At 43.9% G+C, this 17,356-nt stretch overlaps 1 protein-coding gene across 1 annotated transcript in view; it reads left to right on the top strand.

Annotated features, from left to right (window-relative positions):
- The window catches only part of LOC140384685 (very-long-chain 3-oxoacyl-CoA reductase-A-like), a 228,265-nt gene that overhangs the window by 185,790 nt on the left and 25,119 nt on the right, over window positions 1-17,356 (top strand). The gene's annotated exons all lie outside the window — the stretch shown is intronic.

Below are 17,356 nucleotides of genomic sequence, written 5' to 3' on the forward strand. Positions count from 1 at the left end.
GTTCTGTATCCACCTTGCCAGTTCACCCCTGATCCCGTGTGACTTCACCTTTTGTACTAGTCTACCATGAGGGACCTTGTCAAAGGCCTTACTGAAGTCCATATAGACAACATCTACTGCCCTACCTGCATCAATCATCTTCGTGACCTCCTCGAAAAACTCTATCAAGTTAGTGAGACACAACCTCCCCTTCACAAAACCGTGCTTTTGCAAAAGTTCTTTTTTCCTTCCTTTTCCCCTCACTTTAACCAGGTCGAGAGAGAGGGAGAATGGCTTCTGTTCCGGACGGTCCCTCTTTGTTCCTGCCTTGTGGTGGTCGCGGGTGGGGTGGGGGGGGGGGGGGGGGGGCGCGCGTCGGTCGGTCCCCGCTTTGTTCCCCGCTGCTTGGTCCGGGCCGCCGCTCATCGCATCCTGCGCTCTCCTGCTGGGGGCGGCGTGTGGTCGCTCCTCCTTTCCTTCCTCTCTGCAGGTTCGGCCCCCACTTCTGTCCTGGCCACCACTTGTCCTGCCCTGTGCTCTGCTGCCATGCGTTGGGGTGGGGGGGGGGGGGGGTAGGGGTGCTGCCGGATCGCTCCTCTCCCGACGGCCCAGTTCCCCTGCTCCCGATTTCGCGGGAAACTTAAAAAAAACTTTTTTAAAAATTTAAAGATTTTTTTTTTTTTTAAAATCCGGAGGCCCCCTGAAAAATCCCCGACTTCAAGGAACTGCGGGAGCCTTTTTGCTCCAATCTATCTATATCCTGTTGTTTCTGATAATCCTCGGCACTATAAGCAACTCCTCCACTCTTTGTATCATCCACAAATTTACTAATCAGACCACCCCCATTTTCCCCTAGATCATTTATATCTACTACAAACAACAGAGGTCCCAGCACTGTTCCCTGCGGAACACCACTAGGTACAGATCTCCATTCTGAAAAACACGCTTCCACAGCTACTCTCTGTCTTCTATAACCAAGCCAGTTCTGTACCCATCTAGCCAGCCCACCCCGAATCCCATGTGAGTTTAGTTTTTGTACCAGTTTGCCATGTGGGACCTTGTCAAAAGCCTTACTTAAAGTCCATATAAACTACATCAACAGCCCGTTCCTCATCAATTTTCTTTGTCACCCTTTCAAAAAACTCAATCAAGTTGGTGAGACATGATCTTCCCGTACAAAACCATGCTGCCTGTCACTAACTCGTCAATTTTCCTCTAAATTTGCATTTTTCCTGTCCCTCAGTATCTTTTCCAAAAGCTTCCCCACCACTGATGTCAGGCTCACCGGCCTATAATTTGCTGGATTATTCCTGCTTCCTTTATTAAACAAGTGAACAACATTTCCAGTCCTCTGGAACCTCACCTGTGTCAAAGAGGATGTGAAGATATCTGTTAAGGCCCCAGCTATTTCTCCTGTTGCCTCCCGCAGTAACCTGGGATAGACCCCATCCTGCCCCAGGAACATGTCTACCTTAATGCAATTTAGTATACTCAACACTTCCTCCTTTGATATATGGACGTTCTCCAGAGCGTTCACACACCTATAGGGTTGACATGAAGTTAAAACAGCATTGGTTTTATTTAGTCAAAAGCAAGAACTCACCCCACAAGATATAATGTCTGCAACTTTGTGCTCAAAATCCATTAAGATTTTCAACGTACAGCTTGGACAGTCATGGAAGATGGCAAAGTAGAACACAAAGTGAGCAAAATGTAAATTCGGCAAATTTCATATTACAGTTATCCAAGAACAATTTTGGTAGGTGTGTTTGTAGAGCATGGGGGGGGGGGGGGGGGGTCATGATTATTTCTTCTAAGGCATAATAGGCAGCACGCTAGCACAGTGGTTAACACAGTTGCTTCACAGCTCCCAAGGTCCCAGGTTCGACTCCCGGCTTGCATCACTGTCTGTGCGGAGTCTGCACGTTCTCCCCGTGTCCGCGTGGGTTTCCTCCCACAGTCCAAAGATGTGCAGGTTAGCTGGATTGGCCATGATAAATTACCCTTAGTGTCCAAAAAAGTAGGGTGGGGTTACTGGGTTATGAGGTTACGGGGGTAGGGTGGAGGCGTGGGCTTAGGTAGGGTACTCTGTCCAAGGGCTGGTGCAGACTCGATGGGCTGAATGGCCTCCTGCACTGTAAATTCTATGATTTCTATGATAAATAGTGAAGTCAAGGAATTAATTAGGCCAGTGTTATGATTTCAGAAGGAAATATGTTCCCGTGTGCATTGGGAAAAAGGTTTAATGCAAAAATAAACATTTTAAATTAAACAAGCACTTTCGGTAAGGCAATGCCGTTTTAATTTGATGCAAGAGATGAAATTAAAATCGCTTATTGTCACAAGTAGGCTTCAAATGAAGTTACTGTGAAAAGCCCCTAGTCGCTACATTCCGGCGCCTGTTCGGGGTGGATGGTACGGGAATTGAACCGTGCTGCTGGCCTGCTTTGGTCTGCTTTCAAAGCCAGCGATTTAGCCCTGTGCTAAACCAGATAGATGTTGCAGGCATTTTCCTGGGTTTCCTTTGACCAAACTATCATTAATATTTTGTTTCATCTGTCTGGAATGAATAAGCAGTTTCATTTAGCATGTCAAAAAATAAAAGAGAGAGATTGGCAAAGCCCTGCAGTCAGTTTGTAGTGGTGTAGCGCTCGGTAAGGGGAGTTCCAGGAATCCGATAGAATGATTGTGCTTCAGCTGCTGCCTGCTTCCCAATGGAACTGGCGGCTCACTCATAAAAATCACTCGACTAATGAAAACGCTGCAGACCTTGGCAAACATGAAGTTATATTACTCTGTGTGCAAGCATAATGAGCCTCCCGTTTCACTGCCAGCCCCCAAATTACCTTTTGAATCTAAATTTTAAGAAATTATTCGAGGAAACTAAAATCCTGCAATTTACCACGTGACCTGAAAACTGACTGTTAACAGCATTTGTTTTTCCAAAGTGTTAATTTTATACTTTGGAGCAAAGAGTGTTTTAAAATCATAATGCTACCGAGCAGAAATTAATTAAAGCAAAAATGTCTTTACCAGTAAGAGTGTTCAGTTTGTAACACCAGGATACTTGCCATTGCGCTGTAATGTTCTATTGCAAGCAATTGATAGAAGTCACCGAGAGCATGCCCTGTATTTAAATGTTAGTACCAAGAAAAACATTACACAGCTTTAATACAAATTGACAATCATCAACTTCCCAATTTTGACTTTAATCTCTGTTTAATGCGACTGTGTTTACACGTTGCAGCTGTGTGGGTGGGGGGTGTGGGGTGGGGGGGGGGGGGGGAACAATCCATGATGCTGACTGTTTCTAGAGGTTCACTCTCGTGACCTTTACTGCAGGTGTCGGATTTATTTATGTGACAATTTACATGTTTGGGAAACTAAGCAAAATTTAATTGCAGCAGTCAGAATTTTAAAGAAAACTTGCCGGTCCTGATGCATTCAATTGGGAACTTGGTGGTTTGCAAAAGCATTCTTGTGTTTTTTTGGAAGAATGCACCTCCCCCACCACACGTGATGCCAGCACCACTTTGATGCTCATGTATTTCCATGAATGATTCTCAACTTTAACTTGTAAAGTCTTTATGAATGGAGTAGCATTTCTACCCTGAAGAAAGTCAGGACGTTTTGAAATTAATTTAAAAAATTCTAGCACAACCAACTCACAATGTTTATACTTAAGTGGTTGATACAGGTGTAGAATTCTGATCCTGGGATTTTATGGTATGGTTAAAACGTAATACCTATGGCAAGGGTGTTTCATATAGAATCATAGAATTGCTACAGTGCAGAAGGAGGCATTCACCCTTTGAGTCTGCACCGACCCTCTGAAAGAGCACCCTCCCATGTCCCACGCTCCCACAACTATCCCCGAAACCCAGTAACTCCACCTAACCATTTTGGACACTTAAGGGGCAATTTAGCATGGCCAATCCACCTACTTTGCACATCTTTGCACATGGGAGGAAATCGGATCACTCGGAGGAAACCTACGCAAACATAGGAGAACGTACGGACGCCACACAGACAGTCACCCAAGGCTGGAATTTAACCCGGGTCCATGTCGCTGTGAGGCAGCAATGCTAACCACTATGCCACCCTGCCACTCCAAGAGGGAAAATAGAATCACAAAGTTCCTAGAGCTACCCAAAGGGAAAAGACACCCAGAACTATGAATTGCATTAAATCATGCTCCCAAATGATTTGCTGGTTTGATTTTGCCCTATTTTGCAGAACATTATTAAGGACTTGCGTACAAACATACATAAATATGGAGTAAAAAGAAGTGTGGACACATGGGATAGAAAGGTGCCTGGAGGGCAGAAAGTAAATTGTGAGATTAAAGCGAGTTTTTGTTAGATTGGTGAATGGCTTTTGATAGTGGTCTGTGTTCAGGCTGCTGTGGCAAACCAAACCCATAAATGATCTGGTCTTGAGAATTGAGAAAACACCATCCAAATTTGTCAAATTGAGGAATTGGTGAATGATGATGCTTTATAAAACTGCAGGGAGGCAGAAAGGCTGGCGGGACTTGTAGCTCAGTGGGTGGTCCAGCTCATTCCAGGAAATTGTGAAACAAAAAGTTTTTTGTTTAAGGAAAGATCGAGCAAGAGGTAACTTTACATGGAGAAGTTACTGTGAAAAGCCCCTAGTCGCTACAGTCCGGCGCCTGTTCGGGTACACTGGAGAATTCAGAATGCCCAAATTACCTAACAGCTTAGATGGGAGCTTAAGTAATTAAGGTTACACAAGGCGAAGAAGATAGATATATAGTTGAAATATTGTTTTAGGCACCCAGTTATAGGGAGAATATATTCATTCGATGCTACTTGGGATGAGTGACGATCAGGTTCTTCAAAACTGGGTTTTGGATGGTAGCACATGTATTTATTGCTCAATCCTAGTTGTCTTGAAGGGTGGTGTATCATTTTTAGTTTTGTAACAAATGGCTATTGAATTTGTCAGTCCGTTTCAGAGGATGCATGGGGTTAACCAGGTTGTGTTGGACTGAAGTCATGTCCCTCTGGCTGCGCTTAAACCACCTGGTTTTCTATACCAGTCCAATAGTTTGCTTGTTTTCCGGAACAAGCCAGCATATTTCCAAATCTATTGAATATACAATTTACTGGGGTGGACTTTGATTTCATGAAAATTTCTCCTCAGCTCGGTCCTAAATGGTCAGCCCTTTATTCTGTGACTCTCAGTTCCATATACCCATTCCAGTGAACATCAGCCCAGCATTTACCCTGTTGAATCATTTAAGAACATTCAATGGGATCACCCTTCACTATTTTAAGTTCTAAGGCATATCGGCCAAATCTATTTGATCTCTCCTAGGATAATCCTAGGTTAAGTGGGGGTTACTGGGTTACGGGGATAGGGTAGATAGGTGGGCTTCAGTAGGGTGCTCTTTTTAAGGGCCGGTGCAGACTCGATGGGCCGACTGGCCTCCTTCTGTACTGTAAATTCTATGATTCTATGAATCTTCCCAGGCCTTGAACCAAACTAATGAACATTCAGTGCAACCACCGTATACCGCAACCACTTGGGCAAGTCGACCAAAACCATGCACTATGCTCCAGATGTGGGGCTGGATTTTTTGGCCATGCCCGCCGCAAGATCGCCACGGACGGGACCCGCGGGGACCATGTAAAGATCCGTTGACCTCGGGTGGGAATTGCCGGGCGTGCACGGCCGAAAAACCCTGCCCATGATCTCAGCAAGACCCTATATAATAGCATTCAGACATTTTACTCTTGGACGCCAATTCCTTTTATCATAAAGGCTGACATTCCATTGTCCATCCTAATTGCCCGTTGTGCATGTCTTAAATTTCATAGGGACACCCTCTGAAGAGTAACATTTCCCAATCTCACTCAAGTCTGCTTAAGTTTGGATACAACGGAAAGGTTTAGCATCTTTGGGTTAGGCAAAATTGATGCAGCCTGATCTTAGAGCTAGAGCATGTTACAGGAGAATTTTGGAAATTTATTTGTTATGTATTGTGGCACAACTCTGGCTTCAGGCTTTGTTAGAAATAAGGTGTTTATTAATAAAAAGTAACTTGGTACAGGAGGTTTTGCAGCACTCAGCTGCCTTGGAGCACAACTCCAAGTCCTTACATGCTGACTGAATGGCTGCTAGGTGTATTCTGCCCAAGTGAGAGCTCCATTCTCGGTTCCTATTCAGATGCACTGTCCTAAAGAGACCGCTTGTAATTTATTGCTGAAACTCTCAAGAAACGTCTCATTACAGTACAAAAGGATGGGACGCAACGGAGTCTTGCTTGCTTTTAGCTTTTTATTTTGTTATTTAGGGTCTCTCGGTGCTTTCCTTCTGGGACCCATCGGTGTTCTCCTTCTGGGGAGTCTTTCAGTGCCTACTCGGAGTCTGGTGTTGCCTGTCTTGAGAGCTTATTACATCTTCTGAGCTCCAGCATTGCCTCTTATTTGAGGACTTCATTGTATCATGGTCTTCATCACCTCCTTTTGAGGTCTTCATTGCCTCTCCTTTTGAGGTCTTCATTGCCTCTCCTTTTGAGGTCTTCATTGCCTCTCCTTTTGAGGTCTTCATTGCCTCTCCTTTTGAGGTCCTCATCGCCTCTCCTTTTGCGGTCTTCATCGGAGGGTTTAAACTAGCATGGCAGGGAGGTGGGTACTGGAGCAATAGGTCAGAAGGTGAAAAAATTGAGGGAGAACTGGGGAATAGGGCCAGTATGGCTCTGAGGAAGAGCAGACTGGGAGATGTTGCTGAAAACAGCAGGACTGGTGGCCTGAAATGCATAGATTTTAATGCAAGAAGTATAACAGGTAAGGCAGATGAACTTAGAGCTTGGATTAGTACTTGGAACTATGTTGTTGCCATTACAGAGACCTGGTTGAGGGAAGGACAGGATTGGCAGCTAAATGTTCCAGGATTTCGATGTTTCAGGTGGGATAGAGGGGGATGTAAAAGGGGTGGAGGAGTTGCGCTACTGGTTAGGGAGAATATCACAGCTGTACTGCGGGAGGACACCTCAGAGGGCAGCGAGGCTATATGGGTAGAGATCAGGAATAAGAAGGGTGCAGTCACAATGTTGGGGGTTTGCTACAGGCCACCCAACAGCCAGCGGGAGATAGAGGAGCAGATAGGTAAACAGATTTTGGAAAGGAGTAAAAGCAACAGGGTTGTTGTGATGGGAGACTTCAACTTCCCCACTATTGACTGGGACTCACTTAGTGCTAGGGGCTTGGACTTGGCAGAGTTTGTAAGGAGCATCCAGGAGGGCTTCTTAAAACAATATGTAGATAGTCTAACTAGGGAAGGGGCTGGACCTGGTATTGGGGAATGAACCCGGCCAGGTGGTAGAAGTTTTAATAGGGGAGCATTTCGGGAACAGTGACCACAATTCAGTAAGTTTTAAAGTGCTGGTGAACGAGGATAAGAGTGGTCCTAGGGTGAATGTGCTAAATTGGGGGAAGGCTAATTATAACAATATTAGGCGGGAACTGAAAAACCTAGATTGGGGGTGGATACTTGAGGGTAAATTAACATCTGAAATGTGGGAGGCTTTCAAATGTCAGTTGAAAGGAATTCAGGACCGGCATGTTCCTGTGAGGAAGAAGGATAAATACGGCAAATTTCGGGAACCTTGGATAACGAGAGATATTGTAGGCCTCGTCAAAAAGAAAAAGGAGGCATTTGTCAGAGCTAGAAGGCTGGGAACAGACGAAGCCTGTGTGGAGTATAAGGAAAGTAGGAAGGAACTTAAGCAAGGAGTCAGGAGGGCTAAAAGGGGTCAGGAACAGTCACTGGCATATAGGGTTAAGGAAAATCCCAAGGTTTTTTACACGTACATAAAAAGCACGAGGGTAGCCAGGGAAAGGGTTGGCCCACTGAAGGACAGGGGAAGGAATCTGTATGTGGAGCTAGAGGAAATGGGCGAGGTACTAAATGAATACTTTGCATCAGTATTCACCAAAGAGAAGGAATTGGTGGATGTTGAGTCTAGAGAAGGGTGTGTAGATGTCCTGAGTCACATTGAGATCCAAAAAGACGAGGTGTTGGGCGTCTTGAAAAATATTACGGTAGATATGTCCCCAGGGCCTGATGGGATCTACCCCAGAATACTGAAGGAGGCATGAGAGGAAATTTCTGAGGCCTTGACAGAAATCGTTGGATCCTCACTGTCTTCAGGTGATGTCCCAGAGGACTGGAGAATAGCCAATGTTGTTGCTTTGTTTAATAAGGGTAGCAAGGATAATCCAGGGAACTGCAGGCCGGTGAGCCTTACGCAGTGGTAGGGAAATTACTGGAAAGAATTCTTCGAGACAGGATCTACTTCCATTTGGAAGCAAATGGACGTATTAGTGAGAGGCAGCATGGTTTTGTGAAGGGGTGGTCGTGTCTCACTAACTTGATAAGAGTTTTTCAAGGAGGTCACAAAGATGATTGATGCAGGTAGGGCAGTGGATGTTGCCTATGTGGACTTCCGTAAGGCCTTTAACAAGGTCCCTTGGTACAAAGGGACTGGTACAAAAGGTGGAGTCACACGGGATCAGAGGTGAGGTGGCAAGGTGGATACAGAACTGGCTAGGTCATAGAAGGCAGAGAGTAGCAATGGAAGAGTGCTTTTCTGATTGGAGGGCTGTGACTAGTGGTGTTCCACAGGGATCCGTGCTGGGACCTTTGCTGTTCGTAGTATATATAAATGATTTGGAGGAAAATTATTAGTAAGTTTGCGGACGACACAAAGGCTGGTGGAATTGCGGATAGCGATGAGGACTGTCAGAGGATACAGCAGGATTTAGATCGTTTGGAGGCTTGGGCGGAGAGATGGCAGATGGAGTTTAATCCGGACAAATGTGAGGTAATGCATTTTGGAAGGTCTAATGCAGGTAAGGAATATACAGTGAATGGTAGAACCCTCAAGAGTATTGACAGTCAGAGAGATCTAGGTGTACAGGTCCACAGGTCACTGAAAGGGGCAACACAGTTGGAGAAGGTAGTCAAGAAGGCATACGGCATGCTTGCCTTCATCGGCCGGGGCATTGAGTATAAAAATTGGCAAGTCCTCTTGCAGCTGTATAGAACCTTAGTTAGGCCACACTTGGAGTTCGTGTTCAATTCTGGTCGCCACACTACCAGAAGGATGTGGAGGCTTTAGAGGGTGCAGAAGAGATTTACCAGAATGTTGCCTGGTATGGAGGGCATTAGCTATGAGGAGAGGTTGAATAAACTCTGTTTGTTCTCACTGGAACGACGGAGGTTAAGGGGCGACCTGATAGAGGTTTACAAAATTATGAGGGGCATACACCGAGTGGATAGTCAGAGCCTTTTCCCATGGTAGAGGGGTCAATTACTAGGGAGCAAAGGTTTAAAGTGCGAGGGTCAAGGTTTAGAGGAGATGTACGAGGCAAGTTGTTTTTACACAGAGGGCAGTGGGTGCCTGAAACTTGCTGCCAGAGGAGGTGGTGGAAGCAGGGATGATAGTGACGTTTAAGGGGCATCTTGACAAATACATTAATAGGATGAAATTAGAGGGATACGGACCCCTGAAGTATAGAAGATTTCAGTTTAGATCGGCAGCATGTTCGGCACAGGCTTGGAGAGCCGAAGGGCCTGTTCCTGTGCGGTACTTTTCTTTGTTCTTTGTTCTATCCTTTTGAGGTCTTTATTGTCTCCTCTGAGGTCTTTATTGCCCACTCGATCTGGGGTCTTCTCTGATTTTCCTGTCCCTTGTCCTTGGTTCCTTCCTCTGCTTGTTGCATTAAATGTTATACCACTTTAAATGCATTATTGCTTGTAGACTGTCAACTTTCTTTTAACTCCCAGAGTTGCTCTCTCTCTCTCTCTCTCTCTCTGCTTTTCCCGCACTTTTGGAGTTTTGGTGGAAAACGATAGCCCCTCTTTGGACCCTTTTTAAACTGTTTAAAACTTTGTTTATTTTTGCTGGCGGAAGATTTCGATATCAATCTCTACCGTTTCCCATTATTTCTGGCTGGAAAAGACCATTTTTCTCTCTTTGTTCTAATATCGATCTTTTTGTCAATTTCACTAGGAAAACGCAGTATGTTCTATTCGGGGCTGTTTCAAAAAAAAAACTTTATTTTGTTTAACACAGGTTGAAGACAGTGATCACTGCTGAAAATTCCTTAATAAAGATGGGCCAGTGACCCTATTCGACTGCACTGTTTTCAAGAGACAGTCATCACAATTACTACAGTATTGACATTAAAATGTGAGGGGAATTCTCTCATTTCCATTTTACAATGTTGACAAGTGTGAGGTTATCCATTTTGATAGAAATAACAACAGAAGGGATTATTATCTAAATGATAAAATATTAAAACATGCTGTGCAGAGGGACCTGGGTGTGCTAGTGCATGAGTTGCAAAACGTTGGTTTACAGGTGCAACAGGTGATCAGGAAGGTGAATGGAGTTTTTCCTTCATTGCTAGAGGGATGGAGTTTAAGACTAGAGAGGTTATGCTGCAACTGTAGAAGGTGTTAGTGAGGCCACACATGGAGTATTGTGTTCAGTTTTGGTCTCCTTACCTGAGAAAGATGTACTGGCGCTGGAGGGTGTGCAGAGGAGATTCACTAGGTTAATCCCAGAGTTGAGGGGGTTGGATTACGAGGAGAGGTTGAGTAGACTGGGACTGTACTCGTTGGAATTTAGAAGGATGAGGGGGGATCTTATAGAAACTTATAAAATTATGAAGGGAATAGATAGGATTGATGTGGGGAGGTTGTTTCCACTGGCGGGTGAAAGCAGGACTAGGGGGCATAGCCTCAAAATAAGGGGAAGTAGATTTAGGACTGAGCTTAGTAACTTCTTCACACAAAGGGTTGTGAATCTATGGAATTCCCTGCCCAGTGAAGCAGTTGAGGCTCCTTCATTGAATGTTTTTAAGATAAAGATAGATAGTTTTTTGAAGAATAAAGGGATTAAGGGTTATGGTGTTCGGGCCGGAAAGTGGAGCTGAGTCCACAAAACATCAGCCATGATCTAATTGAATGACGGAGCAAACTCGAAGGGCCAGATGGCCTACTCCTCCTAGTTCTTGTGTTCTAATTTGTGGGATCTTGCTACGTGCGAAATGGTTGCCATGTTTCCTACATTACAAAAGTGACTACACGTAGGAAGTGCTTCATCAGCTGTAAAACATTTTCAGTCATCCTGAGGCCAGGAAGTGTGCTAAATAATTTATTTTCCTTTCCATCTATTTAAAACAGCAAAGCAAAGATGTTGCAACTTTATTTTTGATCCATGATTAAGCATTTGCAGTCGAATAAAACATTGCGAAATAATTTTGTAACGCACACCTCCTAAAATAGTACATCATCATCTGACTTCTCATGAGTAATATATCAGAGGATCCACAAATATTTAAACATCTCTCCACGTATCGCCTAAAAATCTTTAATGGCTTTATGAAGATTATGTGCGTCACAATACCTAATAGAATTAACTACAAATACAATAATGTAACCTAACATTCTGTGATTAAAAATACTTGATGAGACCATTTCAGATTATTTGTCTGAAGGATTTATTTAAATTGGAGTTTCCAGTTTCATGGCAAGTTTTTCATACATCCATTGACTCGTCACATAGCCTTAAAACGTAGTCTTAAAATTTATATTAGTCACAAGTTAAATCATCCCACCCGAAGCTAAGGATTAATATTCAATTTGTATTTCATATTTAATGTTCAGACTATGGAGATATTTGTAATGCTATGCATGTAAGATCTTTTAAAAAGGTGAATATCTTAATTCTGCATCATCCGCATTATGGTCTACAGTCAGGCTTGGTAGATAGTTGGGGGAGGGGCCTCATGTAAAGCATGCACTTGAAAATATCATGCTTCACCATGTGGTGTCACATGTTCCCCTTGCACAGAAAGTGTAACACACCAGTTGATCAATAGAGTCCAAGTAAGGATCTATATGCGACCGATGAATTTAAAGTCGATTCGGGAAATTTCCAAAGTCAATTGGTGATGTACATCGAGGCCAAATGCAGGCTTGCGTTCTGCAGTGGGAAACAGTGCTCCAGGTCCTGGTTGCCGCAATGGGATGTGTGGCATTTTGGTCTGTTGCTTCACAGTATTAATACTTTTAAAATGACTCCCATGGGAGGTGGAGTAGTTTTTTAGCCAACATAGTAGTAGTCCCTGAACATCTAAAGCAGTTCTGGCACCGTTCATCCTGTCCTCTACCAAATTTCCAGCATCTGCAAAGTTTTGCTACTTTATCTAAAGTGGTTTGTTCACTTGGGAAGAGTCAGCATGGATTTACGAAAGGGAAGTCATGCTTGGCAAATCTACTAGAACTCTTTGAGGATGTAACTAGTAGAGTTGATGAGGGGGAGCCAGTGGATTTATTTGGACTATTAGAAGGCTTTCAACAAAGTCCCACAAAAGAGATTTGCGTGTAAAGTGAAAGTGCATGAGATTGGGGGTAATGTTTTGAGATGGATACAAAACTGCTTGGTAGACAGGAAACGAAGAATAGAAATAAACTGGTCTTTTTCAGAAAGGCAGGCAGTGACTAGTGGGGTACCGCCAAGATTGTTGCTACGACCCCAGCTATTCACAATATATATTAATGATTTAGATGAGAGAACTAAATGTAACATCTCCACATTCGCAAATGATACAAAGCTGGGTGAGCTCCGAGGGTGATGCAGAGATGCTTCAGTATGATTTGGACAAACTAAGTGAGTGGGTAAATGTATGGCAAATGCAGTATAATGTGGATAAATTCGAGATATCCATTTTGGTTAAAGAAACAGGAAGGCAGAAAGGCAGATTATTATCTGAATAGCTATAAATTTAGAGGGCGACATGGTGGCGCAGTGATTAGCTCTGCTGCCTCACGATGCCGAGGACCCAGGTACGATCCTGGCCCTGCGCCACTATCCGTGTGGAGTTTGCACATTCTCCCTGAGTCTGTGTGGGTCTCACCCCACAACCCAAGATGTGCAGTGTAGATGGATTGGCCACATTAAATTATGCCTTAATTGGAAAATAAAAACAATTGGGTACTTTAAATTTTGAAAAAAAAGCTACAAATTTAGAGAGGGGAATGTGCAACGAGACCTGGGTGTCCTCCTACACGGGCCACATGCAGGTGATGAAGTAGGCAAATGGTATGTTCGTCTTCATAGTGTGAGGATTTGAGTACAGGAGCAGGGGTGTCTTGCTGCAATTTTACAGGGCCTTGGTGAGGCCAGACCTGGAATGTTGTGTGCAGTTTTGGTCTCCTTATCGGAGGAAGGATGTTCTTGCTCTAGAGGGAGTGCAGCGAAGGTTTACCAGGCTGATTCCTGGGCTGGCAAGACTAACCTATGAGGAGAGATTGAATCGGATAGGATTATATTCGCTGGAGTTTAGAAGAATGAGGGGGGGCGGATGGACACACCTCATAGAAACCTATAAATTCTAACAGGACCAGGTAGGGTAGATGCAGGAAGGATGTTCCTGATGGTGGGGAAGTTGATAACCAGGGATCACATTCTGAGGCTACGGGGTAGACCATTTAGGACTGAGATGAGGAGAAATTTCTTCACCCAGAGAATGGTGAGCCTGTGGAATTTATTGCCACAGAAATTAGTCGAGGCCAAAATATTGTATGTTTTCAAGAAAAGGTTACTTGGGGTGAAAGGTTATGGGGGGTAGACGAAAACAGGATGTTGAGTTCGATAGTCAGCCATGATTATAATGAATGGTGGAGCAGTCTCGAAGTGTCAAATGGCCTACTCCTGAGCATTTACTTCCTTCCTTAAACAGGGAGACCAAAGCTACAAACAGTATTTGAGATGTAATCTTACCAATGCCCTGTATAACCAAAGCATACCATCCTTACTTTTATGTTCAATTCCTCTTGTAATGAAGAACAGCATTCCATTCGCCGCCTTAATTCCTTGTTGTTTTTGCATACTAACTTTTTGTGTCTCATGCACTGGAACACCTAGATCCCTCTGCACCGTGGAATTCTGCAGTTGTTGTGTCCTTTTATGTCATACTTTGCCTTTTTGTTCTTCCTGCCAAAGCGAATAACTTCCTGCATTATACTCCCTCTGTCAGTATTTTGCCCACTCACTCAACCCATCTATATCCATCTGCAATCTCCTTGGGTCCTCTGCACAACGTATTTTCCTACCTATCTACAAATGTAGCTACCATGCCTTCTCTCCCCCTCCTCTAAGTTGTTGATCTAAATTGTGAAAAGTTGAGGACCCAACTCTACCTAGCTTCTTATTCTTGAATGTCATAAAACCCTCTATTCAGGACCTAGTCCTTATCCTGCATGTAAAAATACAGATGAATATCTCCGTTGCAATTACATTAACGGAACTGCAGAAATCTGCAAAGCATGTACGGTAGCATAGTGGTTGGCACAGTTGCTTCACGACTCCAGGGTCACGGGTTCGATTCCTGGCTTGGGTCACTGTCTGTTCAGAGTCTGCACGTTCTCCCCATGTGTGCGTGGGTTTCCTCCGGGTGCTCCGGTTTCCTCCCGCAGTCCAAAGATGTGCAGGTTAGGTGGATTGGCCATGCTAAATTGCCCTTCGTGTCCAAAAAAGTTTAAGTGGGGTTACTGAGTTACGGGCTTGGGTAGGGTGTTCTTTCCAAGGGCCAGTGCAGACCCGATGGGTCAAATGGCCTCCTTTTGCACTGTAAATTCTATGATTCTGTGCCTGCTATTTCTGGGCTAGCTAGAAAAGTATCATCTCTTTATTTTTTTTATTGCCCTTTTTGCAGCGTTTTGGTGGCACAGCCAAAGCCCAAGAGCATTGGACCTTGAACCCAGCATCAATATATCACCAGATATTCTCCCATCTCTGGGAACTCTGATAGATGACTGCTATTAAAATTTGCACCCTTTTGAGAAACCAGAAGTACGGACACAGTCCGAAAGAGGATTTCTCTCTTATAAGCGTCTCTCCGATTCCATTGTCTCATTAAATGAATATGGGAGCAGGCCGGGGAGTGGGCCTGCTTGGGTAGTTCTTTCAAGGAGCTGGCATAGGTATGTTGGGCCAAATGGATTCTTTATTCTGTATTGTTCTATGATGTTGGTGCCACAGACAGAATGTATGTCTTTCCTTCACTGCCGTAATGTTTGTTTGTTTGCAAAGAGGTATGTGTTTTATTACCCTCAGTGTGGATCCCAAATTAAATACTTTTCAGAACTCACCCCTAAGATAACACAACAGTCCGCTCACTCGCCTCACACACACACACAAAGATTATATATGGATGATCCTATTACAGCATATAATTATCTTAGTCTCTGTCTTGAGGTTGCTAGCTTCATAGACAAAATTGAAATGATGTTCTTGTAAAACAAAGGATTCTTGGCGGTTTTGGGCGTTTCCTGTTAATTGAATTTCTCGGCAATTGGTTCTCAGCTGAAGTTGGAACAGGTTGGGGGAGTCCTCTTTCAGGATCTCCCACTTTCAAGGTATTGCTGCTTATTACCGTGGCTGCTTGAACGACTTGCAGCTAGTTTGAGACTTTCTGTTGGAACTCTGTGACTGGAAGTAGCTCCTTGCTGTTTCAAAGTCCTTTTTCCAAACAGGGTGGTGTGTGCGTTGATTCCAATCACGTGCTGTTGTTTGACATCTTGAATGAATACATTATACATGCGGTGAAAGAATCCATCATATTACATTGCAAGATTGATAAGGTCTATTCACATCATCTTGCACATATTAAGTTTCGATGCTTGCTTGAGTCCAGGGCGAACAAATCGTCTAAAATTCTCTAGCCCCTTTGTGTTGATCCATCCTTAAAAAAAAAATGTGTGAATTCCCTGGATGGCTGCGAATGTCCATAGTTAATTTGGTATTTGCTTGAGACTTGGAAGTGTCTGCAGCTCAAAATGCCAAAGTTCACACAATTCTAAGCAGCCATTTAACAGTCTGTGTGTGTCCAGGTTTAAAAGTATTGACTGAAAGTTCATAATATACTAAGGCGTGACAGTAGTATTGTCAGCCTAAATAGACAAACTATTGGCACCAGGGCATAGAATTCACTCTGATTAAGAAAGCTGCTTTCTATTCTGGTTATTTTGTGGTCCTCAAGAAATTGTGGAGATTGTGGAAAATATACCAGACTTTAGAACCCGAACCAGATTGATTAAAACAGGACATTTCCGAGGTAGATATGCGACAGCAGTTGGGTATGCACCTGCCAGAATGCCCACGGATCTGCTTAGCTGTGATGGACCTAAAAAATCATTCTCCCATATAGCCCCTTGAAGCTTCTCTGGCTTATTATCAAGGCCACAGTTTTCACTTTGAGGTGTTCTGTGGCATTTCCTCTATGCTCAAAATGGTCAAATGCATTGCCTGCAGTATCTTTACACCTTTATCTTTACATGGACTAATGGCCACCTCAGCATCATCCTGAAGCACACCTGTGTGGCAGATGCAATGTCCAGTTGTGATTCAGTCTAACGCAAGCCAAGTAGGAGCTAATGTTCTTAGGCATGTCATTTCAGACAACCCAGCGGAATGTGTACTTTCTCTGGGCCAGCTCGCCGTATACTGGGACCTGACATACTGCTAACAAGGAATGGCTATCATTCCTACTTATTGACTGTTTAAGGATTTTGGGTCTGATGGCATAAATTGTCATGGTTCCCGGGGATGCCACTATTTCAGCTCCCTGTGCCACTGCTCTCCATGCAGAACTTTATTTTCCCAATCTGTCAACTGAACCTCCACTCTGCACCTCTCCATAGTAAGGGGAGGATACACTATGAGAGAGAAATCCTGACAACACACACTTTCACAGTTGACAATAGTAACAAATGCAGTTCTGTCAGGATGGGTCGGTTGCCTGTTGGCAGGAGAAGTGGACAATAAATTGCTTTGTCATCAATCATTTGGCAAGAAGGTAGTAAGGATAGCTGTGGAATATCAGTACATTTCTGATCATCTAAATCATGGTCCATCCATGTGCATATTTGGGTAGCCTTTCCAGAACCCCCTGCAGCTTGCTGATTTATCGAGTGTAAACCCCGAAGCCAAGTGATACCCTCCTCATTTGCTGAATTGAAGGTGATTGGACGGCCAATTTTAAGCTGCAGCATTTGTTTGTACCTCACCCCAAGGGGTTTATTTTGAGGTCCCGGCAGTGGAAGTTGCCTGCACAAGGGGCCCTGGCCTGTCCTGCACCTGTTGAGCCTGTTCAGCTATCGCAACTCCGTCTGATGCATTGTGTTTGCATTTATATGTTTACTTGCTGTAAAGCAACCGTACGAGTCTGTTTGTGACTCTTAAATAGTGGTGGAATGTTGTTTGTGACACCCATACAAGATTCATTTGCAGCTTGTATACATAATGAGTATTTTAAATAGGGTTGTACAGAATATC

This window comes from Scyliorhinus torazame, chromosome 10, assembly GCF_047496885.1.
Source record: "Scyliorhinus torazame isolate Kashiwa2021f chromosome 10, sScyTor2.1, whole genome shotgun sequence".
Lineage (NCBI taxonomy): Eukaryota > Metazoa > Chordata > Chondrichthyes > Carcharhiniformes > Scyliorhinidae > Scyliorhinus > Scyliorhinus torazame.